The following is a 6,336-nucleotide window of genomic DNA, read 5'->3' as shown; positions in this document are numbered from 1 at the left end:
AAGCAAGGTCCATAAAGACATGGATGACAGAGTCTGGTGTGGAGGAACTTGACTGGCCTGCACAGAGTCCTGACCTCAACCCCATAGAACACCTTTGGGATGAATTAGAGCGGAGACTGAGAGCCAGGCCTTCTCATCCAACATCAGTGTGTGACCTCACAAATGCGCTTCTGGAAGAATGGTCAAAAATTCCCATAAACACACTCCTAAACCTTGTGGACAGCCTTCCCAGAAGAGTTGAAGCTGTTATAGCTGCAAAGGGTGGACCGACGTCATATTGAACCCTATGGATTAGGAATGGGATGTCACTTAAGTTCATATGCGAGTCAAGGCAGGTGAGTGAATACTTTTGGCAACATAGTGTATGTGATGTGACAAAATGACATGGTGGAAGGCAGCTCAGCAATGACGAGCCACATTTGTTTGTGTAGCACAATTAAATTCAAATGTCCAGTGTTGGGCAAAGCTCTATAAAATTAAATTCCTTGTTCCAAATATCAATTCATTAAAATTAAAGTTAAATAAATTAATAAAAATAAAATAAATGAATGAAAATCAAATTTGACAAAAAGGAAGATGCTGTAATACAGACCATAAAAAACTCAAACACCTGAGAAAAGTTTGAGAGTATGTAAGAGTCCGTGTTTGATAACATAATATGAAAAAATTAATAAATAGATTTTTTTTAGAATTTAGAATTTGGTCTGTTCTTATGGAAATTTAAAAATAAAAAAGAAATCTGGATATAAAATGTAGGACAAAGAGATGTGTGTTATGTGCAGTGGCCACAGAGCGGCGCTGCTGAGTCACATATGAAATAAAACAAGCCGGTATACAATATAACCCCACCTGCCATTTTATTAGGAACAACTGCATATCAATGCACTTGTCCAGGCAGGCCATCAAGGCAGTGCCGCAATGCATAAAATCATGTAGATAAATAAATAAATAAATAATAAATATGTATTTACAAATGTATATATGGTGTACTATATTTAAAAATATATATATATATAATTTAAATATTTTATCAGTAATTTTGCATGTTGAAGATGTGCAGGAGTTATAGATATCTCAAATCTGGTTTGCTGTAATGGAGAGCTGCTGGGAGTTGGTGTTGGTGCAGCTGGTGGTGTGTGTGTGTGTGTGTGTGTGTGTGTGTGTGATGAATGAATGAACATGTAAGAGGTCTGGCTGCGTGTTTGACTCAGTGATGTCATGAGAATGTTTATGGGAAATGAGATTAGGTTACTGTTGTGAAGCTTTATCTATACATCTCTACAGGAAATGGCGAAATGTGGGAAAGACAAGGAGCTGCATTCCCGTGTGTGTGTGTGTGTGTGTGTGTGTGTGTGTGTGTGGACAGCTGTAGAGTATCTAACACACACACTTCTCTACTGGAAATGTTCCCTGTTTCATACACACTTCAAAATCTCTGTGATATCTATAGATTTTGTTTGAAATTAAAATTTTAATAGCAGTTTTGCTCACCCTCATTAATCTAGTTGCATCCACTTGTCGGAATTTGTAATGAAATTTGCAATCAATTTTATTTTAAACTTCATTTATCTACATGTTGCTCTATTTTCACTTTAGTTACATTTTATTTCATTACGCATAATGCCCATAATGCAGTGCTGCTAGGAGTGCAGTAGGATTTCGACGTCTATTCATTTCTACCTAAAGTGTAATGCAGCGGCGCTTTAGTGTGTGAGTCTGTTCAGCTTTCTCACTCCTTTTGTTCCAAAGCTTTAATTTTAACTAGCTGATCTAAGTGGATCTGTGCAGCGGCATTGCATTCTGGGACTACGACATCTCCAGTAGTTTACTGCTGGATTTCTCATTATCTCTGGAGCTCAGTTTGACATCTCTGGAAAATGGTAGGTGAGATAAGAAGCATTTAAAGACGCTTTTCATAAACTCAGACTGTAATCTCTTATGTTGACATTCACACATCCCCTTTATATTTAACCAAAATAATAGAAATACGGCAAAACAACCAGCAATTTAGATACACTATATTGCAAAAAGTATTCGCTCACCTGCCTTGACTTGCATATGAACTTAAGTGACATCCCATTCCTAATCCATAGGGTTCAATATGACGTCGGTCCACCCTTTGCAGCTATAACAGCTTCAACTCTTCTGGGAAGGCTGTCCACAAGGTTTAGGAGTGTGTTTATGGGAATTTTTGACCATTCTTGCAGAAGCGCATTTGTGAGGTCACACACTGATGTTGGACGAGAAGGCCTGGCTCTCAGTCTCCGCTCTCATTCATCCCAAAGGTGTTCTATCGGGTTGAGGTCAGGACTCTGTGCAGGCCAGTCAAGTTCATCCACACCAGACTCTGTCATCCATGTCTTTATGGACCTTGCTTTGTGCACTGGTGCACAGTCATGTTGGAAGAGGAAGGGGCCAGCTCCAAACTGTTCCCACAAAGTTGGGAGCATGGAATTGTCCAAAATGTCTTGGTATGCTGAAGCATTCAGAGTTCCTTTCACTGGAACTAAGGGGCCAAGCCCAGCTCCTGAAAAACAACCCCACACCATAATCCCCCCTCCACCAAACTTTACACTTGGCACAATGCAGTCAGACAAGTACCGTTCTCCTGGCAACCGCCAAACCCAGACTCGTCCATCAGATTGCCAGATGGAGAAGCACGATTCGTCACTCCAGAGAACGCGTCTCCACTGCTCTAGAGTCCAGTGGCGGCGTGCTTTACACCACTGCATCCGACGCTTTGCATTGCACTTGGTGATGTATGGCTTGGATGCAGCTGCTCGGCCATGGAAACCCATTCCATGAAGCTCTCTGCGCACTGTTCTTGAGCTAATCTGAAGGCCACATGAAGTTTGGAGGTCTGTAGCGATTGACTCTGCAGAAAGTTGGTGACCTCTTCACACTATGCACCTCAGCATCCGCTGACCCCGCTCCGTCAGTTTACGTGGCCTACCACTTCGTGGCTGAGTTGCTGTCGTTCCCAAACACTTCCACGTTCTTATAATACAGCTGACAGTTGACTGTGGAATATTTAGGAGCGAGGAAATTTCACGACTGGATTTGTTGCACAGGTGGCATCCTATCACAGTTCCACGCTGGAATTCACTGAGCTCCTGAGAGCGACCCATTCTTTCACAAATGTTTGTAAAAACAGTCTGCATGCCTAGGTGCTTGATTTTATACACCTGTGGCCATGGAAGTGATTGGAACACCTGAATCTGATTATTTGGATGGGTGAGCGAATACTTTTGGCAATATAGTGTATGTTAGATAAGTTCTGGTGACGTGAGTCTGAGACAAGATAAAGTAGAGATTTTTCAGATCAGATCGAGTCAGAGTCATATTTTGGAATAAATAAAATGATCAGACTAATGCGCAAATGATCGAGGAACGAATAGAAGATGTACTAGCAAAGTGCTAATAGTATGCTAATAGTAGTGATAGAAACAATAATACCAATGGCAACAATAATAGTTCATAAATAAATGATTAATTAGTTTATTTATATAGCACTCTTTACTTTTAAAGAGCTCTACCAAAAATTAGAATAGAATTAGAAGAATAGACGAAAATAAACAATGCATTTATATGACTAGAAGGAATTATAAATAAATAAATAAATAAATAAATTCTAGAAAATTTGAAAATTCTAAAATGAATTAAAATTTAGAGTGAAAAAGTGTAAAGATATTTGTGTAGTCATTTTGTTTGTAATAATAATAATAATAATAATAATAATAATAATAATAATAATAATAATAATTGTATGTCCAATATTTTATTATTATTATTATTATGATTATTATTATTATTATTATTGTTTTTTTAGTTTGGAATATATACTTAAAAGGAACATATACCTAAAAGTATTATTTAAACCAGGGAACACACACACACACACACCTTTAATTTATTTTTTTTAAATAAAAAATATTTGTATTTAAACAAATTTTATTTTATATGTTATTTATTACCTACTTAATTACCTATGATTGTGGATATTGCTGGAAGTTGTAAATTTCCCATTGGGATGAATAAAGTATCTATCTATCTATCTATCTATCTATCTATCTATCTATCTATCTATCTATCTATCTATCTATCTATCTATCTATCTATCTATCTATCTATCTATCTATCTATCTATCTACACACACACACACACACACACTTTTTCTCAGGGACACGGTGCATGTAAAGGTCGGAGCTCTTGAGTGTTAAACACGCACTTCACCCAGGTCACTTGCTGTTGAATGAAAAGATCAGCGTTCACTCACTCACTCCACCTCTTTACCTTTATCTCTATGGCAACACATCCGTCTCCACTGGCATGTGTGAGAGCAACGTTGATGGAGTTGGGCTCTAGGGCTTTTCAGCAACACCTCTGAGTAATCACAGGAAAACCTCAGAGTCTTCCAGCACCTCAGAGAGGGTGAAGAACAGAATAGACAACAATGATATAAACATCATTTTCTCTTCCACTCCTAATGGAATCCATCAGCTAAGACACATACACACACACACACACACACAGTGCTCGGCTCAGTAACACGCTCAGTAACAAGCTGACGTCTGATTGGTCAGAAGACGTGGATGCACTTCCTGTCTTAAAATCAGAACACAGGATTATATTCCTGCTCTCGTCCGAACGTGTTGCTGTTTCTATAGTAACAGCTCATTTCCAGGGACTTGTACAGCAGACACTTGATATAAACCCTGCTGAAGACATGGTGACGTTTTCCACCAGGAGATTTAAGTTTTAAATCTCTTAAATCTTAAAGTTTTCCCGAAGTTTAAAGTTTTCCCGACATCTTCAAGAATTTTCTTTATGTTTTTTTTTGGTGATAAACTGTCTTAATTTTGTGTAAGAGAGGTTGTTGAGGGAATGACTGTTTACAGCTCCTATAACATAAGTGAGGACAGGAAATAATTTGTTTTATTCCTCAAGCATGTTTGGGGGTTTGATCCCGTCTGTGTGTGTGTGTGTGTGCGTGTGTGTGTGTGTGTGTGTGTGTGTGTGTGTGTGTGTGTGTGTGTGTGTGTGTGTGGAGTTTGCATGTTTTCTCAGGATTCTCCAGTTTCCTCCCCAAGTCCAAAGACATGTATCTTAGGCTGATTGGCATCTCTAAATTGTCCGTACAGTGTGAATGGGTGTGTGTGTGTGTGTGTGTGTGTGTGTGTGTGTGTGTGTGATTGTGCCATGTGATAGAAAGGCATCCTGTCTAGAGTATTTCCTGTCTTATGCCCTGAGTCACCTGGGATAGACTATTCTGCTCCATTCTATTCAAGTCTAGCCTGGTTGTTGTATTCTATTCTATTCTACACTGTTACACTACTGTATCCTATTGTGTTCCATTTTACTCTATTGTATTCTATTCTATTCTGCACTGTTCTACTGCACCTATTCTATTCTATTCTATTCTATTCTATTCTATAGTGTAATCTAGCCAATTGGTTCTATTCTATTCTACACAGTATTGTACCATATTGTGTTTCATTTTATTGTATGCCTCTATATTCTGTTCTATTCTATTCTGCTCTATTCTATTCTATTGTATTCTACATTGTTGTACTGTATTCCATTTTGTTCTATTTTATTCTGTTCTTTTCTTGTTCTATTTTACTGTATTCTATTTTATACTGTTACTGTTACACTACTGTATCCTACTGTGTTCCATTTTACCATATTCTTTTCATTCTATTCTATTCTATTTTATTCTATAGTCTAATCTAGTCATATGGTTCTATTTATTGATTTACTGATTTATTTATATTTATTTCTATTTACTTTATTTATTTTCTTTTTTGTTATTTCTTTTTACTTTATCTTATATAACATGTAGTATGATAAAACTGCTGGAGTGTAAGATGAGGATCTTCAGGATGTGCTGTAAAGGAAATGTAAATATTAACAGTAAGTCTGCTTCATCACATGACCCTTTTCTAATTTCTAATTTTGTAATGTACAATTTCACCTTCGATCCCTGAATCCTGCCTGAGTCTGAGTCTGATGCTGACGTGGACTGACACCAAATTATCTGCTGAGGAAGACATTAATTCCAGCTTCAGGATGGGAGCTACAACAAATCGGAGAGACTGAACAGCTTGAGAAGCGTGTGGTGATTTCAGCATGTGGTGCGCATCATGCTGTACTTGATTGTGTTTTTATTCTCATTTATAGAAGATATTAGTTGATGACTCTTGTATGATCTTTTTGACTTTTTGAATGCTTTGGCAATGCATGTGTTAATCTTTATCATGCCAATAAAGCAACGTTTGACTTTAAAGACATCTTTAAAGACACGAAATGTTTCAGCTGAAAATTTTGATCCGATG

Source organism: Hemibagrus wyckioides, linkage group LG06, assembly GCF_019097595.1.
Source record: "Hemibagrus wyckioides isolate EC202008001 linkage group LG06, SWU_Hwy_1.0, whole genome shotgun sequence".
NCBI lineage: Eukaryota > Metazoa > Chordata > Actinopteri > Siluriformes > Bagridae > Hemibagrus > Hemibagrus wyckioides.
The sequence above is the reverse complement of the archived record's forward strand: the minus strand, read 5'-3'. Positions refer to the sequence as shown.